The sequence below is a fragment of the Bison bison genome, unplaced genomic scaffold (genome assembly GCF_000754665.1).
Source record: "Bison bison bison isolate TAMUID 2011002044 unplaced genomic scaffold, Bison_UMD1.0 scf7180017864043, whole genome shotgun sequence".
NCBI classification, from domain to species: Eukaryota; Metazoa; Chordata; class Mammalia; order Artiodactyla; family Bovidae; genus Bison; species Bison bison.
In genome coordinates this window covers 3,192,653-3,205,962 of record NW_011494615.1, presented here as the reverse complement: position 1 = coordinate 3,205,962, position 13,310 = coordinate 3,192,653, and positions in this window count along the sequence as shown.

Sequence of the window (13,310 nt, the reverse complement as noted above, 5' to 3'; positions counted from 1 at the left end):
CAAAGAAGGGCAATGCCAAAGAATGTTCAAACTACCGCACAATTGCACTCATCTCACATGCTAGCAAAGTAATGCTCAAAATTCTCCAAGCCAGGCTTCAGCAGTATGTGAACTGTGAACTTCCAAATGTTCAAGCTGGATTTAGAAAAGGCAGAGGAATCAGAAATCAAATTGCCGACATCCACTGGATCATCATAAAAGCAAGAGAATACCAGAAAAACATCTACTTCTGCTTTATTGATTATGCCAAATCCTTTGACTGTGTAGCTCACAACTGCAGAAAATTCATTTTAAGAGATGGGAATACCAGACTACCTTACCTGCCTCCTGAGAAATCTTGGTGCCAGTTAAGAAGCAACAGTTAGAAGCGGACATGGAACAACAGACTGGTTCCAAATTGGGAAAGGAGTATGTCAAGGCTGTATATTGTCACCCTGCTTATTTACCTTATATGCAGAGTTCAGTTCAGTCACGTCCGACTCTTTGCGACCACATGAACCACAGCACACCAGGCCTCCCTGTCCATCACCAACTCCCATTCACCCAAACCCATGTCCATTGAGTCAATGATGCCATCCAACCATCTCATCCTCTGTCTTCCCCTTCTCCTCCTGCCTTCAATCTTTGCCAGCATCAGGGTCTTTTCAATGAGTCAGCTCTTTGCATCAGGTGGCCAAAGTACTGGAGTTTCAGCTTCAACATCAGTCCTTCCAATGAGCACCCAGGACTGATCCCCCTTAGGATGGACTGGTTGGATCTCCTTGCAGTCCAAGGGACTCTCAAGAGTCTTGTCCAATACCACAGTTCAAAAGCATCAATTATTAGGTGCTCAGCTTTCTTTATAGTTTAACCTCAGATACGCAAATGACACCACCCTTATGGCAGAAAATGAAGAGGAACTGAAGAACCTCTTGATGAAAGTGAAGGAGGAAAGTGAAAAAGTTGGCTTAAAACTCAACATTCAGAAAATTAAGATCATGGCATCTGGTCCCATCACTTTGTGGGAAATAAACGGGGAAACAATGGAAACAGTGACAGACTTTATTTTCTTGGGCTCCAGAATCACTGAAGATGGTGACTGCAGCCATGAAATTAAGACACTTGCTCCTTGGAAGAAAAGCTATGACAAACCGAGACAGCATATTAAAAAGCAGAGACATTAGTTTGCTGACAAAGGTCCTTCTAGTCAAAGCTATGGTTTTTCCAGTGGTCATGTATGGATGTGAGAGTTGGACCATAAAGAAAGCTGAACGTTGAAGAATTGATGCTTTTGAACTGTGGTGTTGGAGAAGACTCTTGAGAGCCCCCTGGACTGCAAGGTGATCAAACCAGTGAATCCTAAAGGAAATCAGTCCTGAATATTCATCAGAAGGACTGATGCTGAAGTTGATGAAGTTTGGCCACCTGATGTGAAGAACTGACTCATTTGAAAAGACCCTGATGCTGGGAGGGATTGGGGGCAGGAGGAGAAGGGGACAACAGAGGATGAGATGGCTGGATGGCATCACTGACTCGATGGACATGAGTTTGAGTGAACTCCAGGAGTTGGTGATGGACAGGGAGGCCTGGCGTGCTGCAGTCCATGGGGTTGCAGAGAGTCAGACGTGACTGAACTGAACTGAAATAATGATAATGTTGTCAATTCATCAAGATGACAAACAAATAAATATGCACTCACCAGTGTTACTGTGTTAAGCAAATACTAACAGATTTGAAGAGAGACATAGAGAAGAGAAAAAAAGTGTTTGGATCTTTGATACCCAACTTTCCACAGTGAACAGATCATTCAGAAAGTACATCAGTAAGGGAGTACTAAACTTGAATTATACGTTAGACCAAATGGACTTAACAGGCGAAAACACAGCAGTGCATCCAATAGCAGCAAAATTCTTCTCAACTGCTCGTTGGACATTCTCCAGGACAGATCATGGTTCACTAAACAAATCTTAGCAAATTTAAGAAGACTGATATCATACTAATTATTAGTGAGTCTGTTATATATTTATGTGTGTGTGTGTGTGTATACACACACACACATTTTTTCCATTATGGTTTATCATAGGATAGTGAGTATAATTCTCTGTGCTATACAGTACAACCTTGCTGTTTATCTATTCTATACATAAAAGCTTACATTTGCTAACCCCAACCTCCCACTCTATCCTGCCCTGAACCCCTCCTCCTTGGCAACCACCAGTCAGTTCTCCACGTCCGTGATTCTGTTTCTGGTTCATATACAGGTTCATTTCTGTCATATTTTAGATCTCACATATAAGTGATATCATATAGCATTTGTCTTCCTCTTTCTGACTTGCTTACTCACATACTAACCACAATGGCAAGAAACCAGAAATGAACAACAGGACAGAGACTAGAAAGTTTACAAATACGTAAAAACTAAACAACATGATCTTAAAAAGTCTATAGATCAAGTAAAAAGTTGAAAAAGATTGAATCATGAAGAAGTAAAACAATCTGAACAGATCAATTTACTATTACGGACACTGAAATAGTGCTCAGAAATCTCCCAGCAAATACTACCAGGACTATATGGCTTCACTGGTGATTTCTACCAAGCTTTTTTCCCTCTATCAAACGTTTACAGAACAATTCACACTAATTATTTTCACCTGGGTAAATCTTGTCACTCTGTGGATGATACACTTTACATTTTACAAATACACTAGGGAACACATATGCACAATATCAAAAATGTTAGAGCTCTTGGTTCTGAATCTTTGAGGTCTTTGAAAATATTTATCAGTTGAGTTCAAACGTATTTCAGAAATTTAACATGACTGAGCATACATTAAAAATTTGGCAAAACTAATACAATTATGTAAAGTTTAAAAATAAAATTAAAAAAAAATATGATTCTTTTTTTTAAATTTTATTTTATTTTTAAACTTTACAAATTGTATTAGTTTTGCCAAATATCAAAATGAATCCGCCACAGGTATACATGTGTTCCCCATCCTGAACCCTCCTCCCTCCTCCCTCCCCATACCATCCCTCTGGGTCGTCCCAGTGCACTAGCCCCAAGCATCCAGTATCGTGCATCGAACCTGGACTGGCAACTCGTTTCATACATGATATTATACATGTTTCAATGCCATTCTCCCAAATCTTCCCACCCTCTCCCTCTGCAACAGAGTCCATAAGACTGTTCTATACATCAGTGTCTCTTTTGCTGTCTCGTACACAGGGTTATTGTTAGCATCTTTCTAAATTCCATATATATGCGTTAGTATACTGTATTGGTGTTTTTCTTTCTGCCTTACTTCACTCTGTATAATAGGCTCCAGTTTCATCCACCTCATTAGAACTGATTCAAATGTATTCTTTTTAATGGCTGAGTAATACTCCATTGTGTATATGTACCACAGCTTTCTTATCCATTCATCTGCTGATGGACATCTAGGTTGCTTCCATGTCCTGGCTATTATAAACAGTGCTGCGATGAACATTGGGGTACACGTGTCTCTTTCCCTTCTGGTTTCCTCAGTGTGTATGCCCAGCAGTGGGATTGCTGGATCATAAGGCAGTTCTATTTCCAGTTTTTTAAGGAATCTCCACACTGTTCTCCATAGTGGCTGTACTAGTTTGTATTCCCACCAACAGTGTAAGAGGGTTCCCTTTTCTCCACACCCTCTCCAGCATTTATTGCTTGTAGACGTTTGGATCGCAGCCATTCTGACTGGTGTGAAATGGTACCTCATAGTGGTTTTGATTTGCATTTCTCTGATAATGAGTGATGTTGAGCATCTTTTCATGTGTTTGTTAGCCATCTGTATGTCTTCTTTGGAGAAATGTCTATTTAGTTCTTTGGCCCATTTTTTGATTGGGTCGTTTATTTTTCTGGAGTTGAGCTGTAGGAGTTGCTTGTATATTTTTGAGATTAGTTGTTTGTCAGTTGCTTCATTTGCTATTATTTTCTCCCATTTTGAAGGCTGCCTTTTCACCTTGCTAATAGTTTCCTTTGATGTGCAGAAGCTTTTAAGTTTAATTAGGTCCCATTTATTTTTGCTTTTATTTCCAATATTCTGGGAGGTGGGTCATAGAGGGTCCTGCTGTGATGTATGTCAGACAGTGTTTTGCCTATGTTCTCCTCTAAAAAATATGATTCTTGTAAACTGTTTAGAACATACACAGAAGTAATAAGGAAGAATATCACTGTCTGTTACGAGAGTGTGGCGAGTAATGGAAACCTACAGGAACAAGCCTGGACTGATTATAAGCTCCGCTTGAAAAGCCAGTGTCTTTAATAAGCAGAGGTGACTGTTCATCTTGTTTGCAGGGAAGTTGTTTGCATTGCAGTTTTGGTTGAAAATAAACCAATGGCAACAATGGAGGGTGGATTAGCATTTTGTTCTGGGAATGCACAGAAGCCTTTAAAAATGATGTTGTGAATACATACTGATAATTCACAAAGGAAACTGTGATCTGTGTTAATAAAGCATATTATAATTGAATCAGTGATCAGCATTTTTTGTTTATTGTGTGTCTATGTGTGTGGTATGAATTGTGGTGCAACTCACATATTTATATTTTCCCAATTCTCTGAAGTACACTGATTAAGAGAAAAATTTGACAAAAGCTTATCTACTTTTTCAAATATTCTTTGAGAATAAAAAATCTTTAAAAATTTTTTATTTTTAAAAATTAAAAAAATGTAATAGAATTTTAAAGGTTACTTCCCATTTACGGTTATAAAATATTGCTATTTCCCCCATTTTGTAGACTATACCCTTGAGCCTGTCTTTTTTTTTTTTTTTTTTGGCTGTGCCGGGGCTTAGTTGCAGCATGTGGGATCTAGTTTCCTACCAGGGATCAAACTTGGGCCTCCTGCACTGGAAGCATGGGAGTCTTAGCCACTGGGTCACCGGGCAAGTCCCCCTCGAGCCTGTCTTACAGCCAACATTGTGCACCCCCACTCTGCAACCCCTACACTGCACCTCCCACCTCCCTCCTGGTCACCACTGGTTTGTTCTCTGTATCTGTGAGTTTGCTTTTTTTCCCTCTAGCTATAGTCACTCATTTGTTATATTTTTCAAACAGTATTTGCCTTACTTCACTTAGCACAATGCCCTCCAAGGCCATCCATGTTGCTACAAATGGCAAAATTTCATTTTTTTCACTGTTAGGTAGTATTACATTGTGTGTGTGTGTGTGGTGTGTGTGTGTGTGTGTGTGTGTGGGGTGTGTGTGTGAATACACATCTTCCTTATCCATTCGTCTGTTGATGGACACTTAGTTTGCTTATATATCTTGGCAATTGTCAGTACTGCTAGTGTAAACTCTGGGGTACATCATCTTTTTGAAATAGTGTTTTGACTTTTTCTTCAATATATATCCAGGAGTGGAATCACTAGGTCATACAGTAATTCTATTTTTAACTTTTTTGAAACTTTAGTATATCCCAATAAGCCTCTCATACTCCACATGCCAGTATATTTAAAATTTTAAGTGATTTTTAAAACAGCCTTTTAAACACAATGTTTTTTGGCTGCGTGGGTTGCAGGACCTTAGTGCCCCGCCAGGGACTGAACCTGGTTCACAGCAGTGAAGGCGCTGAGTCCTAATCACTGGACTGCCAGGAAATTCCCAGACCAATTAGACTTTAAAATAAGGACATTTAAAACAGACAGAGGAAGACACTACATAATGATCAAAGGATCAATCCAAGAAGAAAATACAACAGTTTTAAGTATTTATGCACCCAAGATAGGAGCACCAAAATACATAAAGCAAGTATTAACTAACATAAGGGAGAAATTGACAGTAACAATAAAAGTAGGGATCTTTGACACCTCACTGATAACACTGGACAGGTCATCCAGACAGAAGATCAATGAGGAAACACTGGCCTTAAATGACACATCACACCAGAAGGATATACACTTCTATCTATATATTTAGATATAGATATGCAGTCACTCAGTTGCATCCAATTCTTTGCAACCCCATGGCAGTAGCCCACCAGGCTCCTCTGCCCATGGAATTTCCCAGGAAAGAATACTGGAGTGGGTTGCCATTTTTCGCCTCCAGGAGATTTTCCCTACCCAGCAATTGAACCTGTGTCTCCTACATTGCAGGCAGATTCTTTACCTGCTAAGTCATCAGAGAATACCATATTTAGATGAGCTATTTAAAAAGGCTTCCAAAAAATGAAAGTGCAGGAGCAGATGGCTTCACAAGTGAATTCTGCCAAATATGTAGAGAAGAGTTAATTCCTTTCTTCTCAAACTATTCCCCAAAATTGCAGGGGAAATTGCAGAGTCAGGAATTATAGTTCAGTTCAGTTCAGTTCAGTTCACTCAGTCGCGTCCAACTCTTTGTGACCCCATGAATCACAGCATGCCAGGCCTCCCTGTCCATCACCAACTCCCGGAGTTCACTCAGACTCACATCCATCGAGTCAGTGATGCCATCCAGCCATCTCATCCTCTGTCATCCCCTTCTCCTCCTGCCCCCAATCCCTCCCAGCATCAGAGTCTTTTCCAATGAGTCAACTCTTCGCATGAGGTGGCCAAAGTACTGGAGTTTCAGCTTTAGCATCATTCCTTCCAAAGAACACCCAGGACTGATCTCCTTTGGAATGGACTGGTTGGATCTCCTTGCAGTCCAAGGGACTCTCAAGAGTCTTTTCCAACACCACAGTTCAAAAGCATCAATTCTTCGGCGCTCAGCTTTCTTCACAGACCAACTCTCACATCCATACATGGCTACTGGAAAAACCATAGCCTTGACTAGAAGGACCTTTGTTGGCAAAGTAATGTTTCTGCTTTTGAATATGCTACTAGGTTGGTTATAACTTTCCTTCCAAGGAGTAAGCATCTTTTAATTTCATGGCTGCAATAACCATACACAGTGATTCTGGAGCCCCCCAAAAATAAAGTCTGACACTGTTTCCACTGTTCCCCCATCTATTTCCCATGAAGTGATGGGACCAGATGCCATGATCTTCATTTTCTGAATGTTGAGCTTTAAGCCAACTTTTTCACTCTCCTCTTTCACTTTCATCAAGAGGCTTTTTAGTTCCTCTTCACTTTCTGCCATAAAGGTGGTGTCATGGGGGAAATGGTGCAAGAGACTTGGTAACTGAGGACTGGAACATTTGAGGGCATTAGGCACACAAGACATGAGAAATGGGCGGAAGTCCCTGGAATGACGAGAGGACAAAGGGCAAAGGAGAAGGAGGAAACAAAGGATAAAAGGCTTGGGAGAGCAGAAGGGGAGGAGGGCTGGGCTGAGAGTTTGGGATCAGGGGATAGAGGCTTCATGGAGATGAAGGTCTGAAATGCACAGGATGGGTGTGGGAGCACAGTAAAGAGGCTGAGAAGGGAAAGCCTTAGTTCTAGAGATATCTAAAGGTCACAGGCAGAGAGAGTGAGGTCACCATGAGGAGCAGAGAATGAAGGAGGAGAGGGAAAGAGGCGGGTGATGGCAGTTGCAGCGGGTAGATTGGGGGTCACTAATTTTTTCTATTTACTAATCCCATGACTTGCATTTGAATCATAACCTAACTGTGAACAGTTTCTAGTTTTAGACCTTGAGGTAATAACCTTCCTGACATAAAATACTTGTGATGATCCTTTCAACTGAATATACTGTAAAAGATTAGAGAACCAATGAGTCCACAGGGACACAGTATTTCTTCTTTCCTTCAGGGACACCAGGTGCAAGGTGTGACCACGGAAGCACGACACAGAGACCACCAGAAGGAAATGGATCCTGCTGAGCATCTGAATGGTCCTGGAAGTGGACTCTCTCTTGGAAGCTGCAGACAAGAACCTATGCCTCATGAGCCCCCTCCTCACTGACCTTCTAAGACCCGAAACAGAAAGCCCAGCCAAGACTGCTAGATTTCTAACTTATGAACTGTAGAATGTTCTTTAAACTGTGAAATGTGTGGTCATATCTTAAGGTAGTGATAGAAAATTACAGAGGAACAAGTTTAATTATAAAGTAATACACATTATGAATAATAAAATCAAGTAAAAATGTCCATAAATTAACCACCCCCCCCAGAGGTAGCAAAATGTTATCTCCAGATTTCTAGTCGCTACTAAATGTACCCTCCTTGCTATGCAATTTCCATGTGTCACAAACTGCTTTTGAATTTGTATAGTGCGCATCCACCCATACACCACTGCTAAAATACTACGTACATGGTTCAACATTGACATATTGTCAAATCAAACTTTCTGTCAATGAAATCGCTTTCCTTTACCAATGCTATTTGAAGGTGATACTTTTGCACCAGTAGCAATGGATCTCCTGCATTCCCAAACAGCGTCTTATTCCATGGTAATTACGAATAAAACGACTTAACCAAAACACTTCGTAATATGCATTTACATAGCTGCACATGTTCTTTTTCCCGCTGTCACAGACGTGGATCTTTGGTTTCTACACATGTGGCTTATCTGGTGAAATCGCTGCACCAACATGCCCGTGTATTTCTGTGTTAGGTGGACAACTGCTAACTTACCTTGCAAATGGATGAGAAGTGTAATATTCTGCCTACTGAGTTCCCACTGTTAAAAGTGATTAAACAAGGAGGCCACTAGGCTGAAGTGACTCTCATGCTTCGGTAGCCCATTTAAGCACACAAAACTTAATATCGAGTCAAGGCATGTTAACCTGAGAACATAAATTAAGAACAGCCAATCACACCCAGCCAACTAGGCTTTCCAAGACCAAGGTGGCTGGGTAAGATACAATCAAATAGTATCCTTGCTTTCATTTGGCATCTTCTCTAGAAAAACTGGACTTCCCTGGTGGCTCAGACAGTAAAGCATCTGCCTACAACGCGGGAGACCCGGGTTCATTCCCTGGGTCGGAAAGATCTCCTGGAGAAGGCAATGGCACCCCGCTCCAGTACTCTTGCCTGGAAAATCCCATGGACATAGGAGCCTGGTAGGCTACAATCCATGGGGTTGCAAAGAGTCGGACACGACTGAGCAACTTCCCTTTCCACTTTCCTTTCCTACTCAAACCTGTCCCCTAGTTCCTGCAGATAAAGTGCTCTTAACCACCTTTGATTTGATGCTGCTGGAACTGAAAGGAGGTAGGTTCAGATTAACTCTTGAAAACCTGAAATGGGCAGAAATCAGTATTCTAACACACAGTGCTGCATTTCACAGGGAGCACACGCCTCTAGTCCCTGAACACGTCGCTGAGGGGCACGGGGGCCAAGGACCCTCAGTGCAGTCTCTTCCCACTCTTCCTGGCCCCCCTCACTCATGCCAACCTCTCCCCAGCATCTCTGTGCCCTACGATCAGAGACTTCGCCCTTGATAGTAACATCACTCCGCCTGCCTTACCCGTCTCCCACCACACGCCGAACAGCGCACGGAGGACTTCCGGCACATGCCAGCCCCTCCCAGGGCCAAGACATCCCGCCCTGGGCGCAAGACCACCAGTCCCGAATCCCACTGTAATGAGGCCCACACACCTCAGCCTGCAGTTCAGGCAAGCTGGTATCGCAGCATGCAGCACAGACCACTTCTCACTCTGATCTGTGGTTACCCCACCTAGGGTTTTCCCTTTTTGCCTTTTCTTTATCTCAAACCTCCACACAGGCACACACAGGGAATCCAGGTGAAACTCACGGTGACTTGAATCTGGTAACTCTAACAATGCATCTGCCCCAAGAGCAGACTGGAATCAGGGGCGCTGGTCACCCAGGATCAGTCCCACCTCCTGAGTAGCCCATTTGATGCCTCAGATCTCTGTTTCTCATTTGAGGCTTAACATTCGGGCACAGAGTTTCCATCCAGAATATAGTCCCTCTTCCAAAATCAGACTTGCAGAGCCTAATAGGAAATGTCAGTTCAGATTCCGTTTAAAGTGATCACTTAAACGACCAAAAAAGGAAAAACTGTCTTGCCATGGCTCCGCCCCCATTCCTTGGTCACCCTTCTCAGAGCAGCTCAGAGACCAGAGCTCCTGGCAACTCTACCAACTTTGTGAATGGATCTGGCACTTCCAGTTTTTGATGCTCAGACTCAGTTAAGGAGAGCAAAGGACTTGAAATTTGGTGGGTGGGTTTTATCTTTATTATCTGCCGGAGCCAGCCGGCAAAGTCGATCAGGTCCCGAGAACATGCATGACGCGGTTGAGAAAGAATACTACAGCAAAGATGGGGTCGAGAGGATCAGACACGTCTTCACAAAGGGAAGCGGTCTGACCACGACCTTATTCAGCATCTTATATTTATACAGGAGAGCAAGAGAAAAACAAGACAGTTAGCATTTTTCTTGGCTGACCTATACATCTTACAAAAAGTCACAAGAAATCTTGAGAGCATGGGAATGGCACCCTGTTATTATTTCTTACACCAGATAACATTTCCTTGAGTGTGAGAAGTTTGTCCAGAACTCCAGGTGTCTGCAGTTAATAGTCGCCTAATCTCTGGGGTGGTGGGACAGAGAGCTATGTTTGCAAGCAAACCCTCAAAGACTGAGGCAGCTCCCAGGGCTGTGTCCTTTAGATAAAGGACCCCGTTCTCATGGGCAGCTCCCCGCATCTCCCCCTTTCTTTTTATATAGGCGCACGCTTATGTTCCTTTAACCTCAGACAATTTCCGTAGATGGAAGCCTTTATCACCCATAGATCATCAATCAGTTTTTTAATTAGACAAGGTGCAAGAAATAAAACAGTTAAAATGATTAAGAATAGTCCTCCTATGGCTGCTCCCAAGTGCCAAATACTATTGATGGTAGGTACATGTCGAAAAAGTTCTTTAACAAAAGACTCAGCTCTTTTTGCAACATCCAAATCAGGTCTGGGCACATTTTCAACGTTCATTATTTCCTGATGTAGATGCAGTAAATCTAAGGAAATATTTTCATTATGCCAAATACCTTCTAAATGAGCTTTCACCTTATCCCAAGCAGTTATACTACCATTATATTTTTTGGGGGTAACACAGATCCATTGAAAATCGGCATGACATTGTACCTGTAATCTCAACTTTATACCTTGAACCTCTTTGCCTAAAAATCTTATAACATCATAAAGGGCATTCAATTGGTCCTCTAGCTTTTTATCAATATCTTCTTGAGTCCCCAGGGTAACGGATACATTTTGTGCCAGATTATCAACAAAAGTTGCAGTTTGCACTGATTGTGCCAGGGACAGGGCTGCAGTAATCGAGGAGGCAATAAGGGTTACCAAAGCTACAAATCCCAGAATTATTAACCCTATTCCCCTGTGATAACGCATTAAAGCAACCTCTACTTCTCTCCAAAGCTCAAGTCCTTTTTCATCACACCAAGACCCATTAATCTTTACAGGAATCATAACAAAAGCAGGCTATCTTAAGACTAGAACCCTAGTTTGATTAGTAATTCCCCTGACACAGTTAGTCAAAGTACAATTGTTACAAGTTACATTATAATTTCGTGACCCAAGTTGTATATTGATAGATCCTACTAATAAAACATAAGGGTGAGGTACACATGCTCGAGGGTACCTCATGGTGAGATTCCATAAATAACCGTGTCTCACTTTCGATCCCACCTGAAGGTAGGAACCCTCACATCCAAGGGCGGCAGCTAGTTTCCAGATTTCTGTTTGGAACACTTTAGAGCCACCCAAGTTCCAAATACGGGATGCAAACTTTCTATTATCTTGTGCTCCAGGGTTTCTGTTCGAATCTGGAGACCAGTCCCACAATGATTCATTTGTCCCAAATATGTTATAAACCGTGGCAGTCTCATTTCGACACAGTTTCCATGGTGCAGCAGTGACTCTTCCCCTTGTTCCAAAGTCGCAGAAAGGGATATCTAAAGGACCAGTTCCACTACGACGTTGAGGAATTCCAGATTCTTTCGTTACTCCAGGAATATATAGGCGCCAACCATTGTCATAATCAGCATATCCTGACTCCCCAACAAAAAGGCATCCTGTGGAATTAAAATATCTAGACAGACAGATAGGTAAATGATCAAACACTCCATGATAAGAGAAATTAACTTGATTAGGAATAATATGTTTATCTGAAAACCCCCCCAAAGCCACAGTATCATTAGTATAAATGGGAATGGACTGATCCTCCCAGCCCACCGGTTGGAGAAGGGGAGGGTCGGGAAAATAAGCCCAGTAAGCATTTGAATCTTCTTCAGAATGTGCAGTATTAATCTGATTTAAGGTAATTAATAAGGTTATCAGAAAGCTTAAAGGCGATATCGGATCGCCCTGCACAGCAACACGATTCTGTGCCTCTTGCATCAATGCCTGGAGTTGTTGCCGAGATGGTAATTCATCACGCTCTTGAATCGTCAATCTCCTCATCTGGTTTACTAGAGATTGTCTCCACCGTGCGTACCAACCTTTCCGGCAGCCATCGCGGCGCTTTGGCATCCTGTGGGAAAACACAAACATGCCCTCGTCCCCAAATTTTTATAGGATCTGGTCCGTACCATTTTCCCACAAGCGGGTCTTTCCAAAAGACTTTAGGTCTTATTGTTTGCGCATCAAAGTTCCAAAATCGCTGTGCTGCTGAACAGCCATGTATATCCAATTGTAAAAAATTTAGAACAAATAAAGCATGATTTAGAGAGTTGGAGGGGGTACTGACATACAATTCCCCCTTCTTTAGTTTTTGCAATTGATGTTTGAGAGTTTGATGTGCCCGTTCAATAATGCCTTGACCTTGAGGATTATAAGGGATACCTGTTTTATGTGAGATAGACAACTGTGTACAAAATAGTTGAAAATTTTTTCCAGTGTATCCTGGACCATTGTCTGTTTTTATGGTCTTAGGGGTTCCCATCACAGCAAAACATTTAATGCAATGAGCTATACAATGTTTGCTAGCTTCTCCGGATTGTAGAGAGGCATGTAAAAAGCCGGAGAAGGTGTCAATAGTAACATGAACAAATTTTTGTTTACCAAATTCAGGAATATGGGTAATATCCATTTGCCATATGTCGTTTGGCAACAATCCTCGGGGATTAACTCCATAATAGGGGACGCTAAAAAATTGAGGACATGTTTGACATTGCTTAACAATCTGTCTGGCAGCGTCTCGAGTAATGCCAAATTGAAGTCTTAAGCTATTGCTGTTTTGATGGTGTAAGCTGTGGGAAGTTTTTGCCGTTTGTTCCAATGAAGGAAATATCATACGTGTAGCTTCGTCAGCCAAAGCACTGCCTTGTGCTAAAGGTCCAGGAAGTCCAGAGTGAGCACGAATATGACCAAAATAGCATTTATTAACTCTGGAGCAAATTAAATGTTGTATATCACAAAAAAGAGTTTGGATAGTAGAATTCAGGGTACCAATAAATGGAACAGTCTCA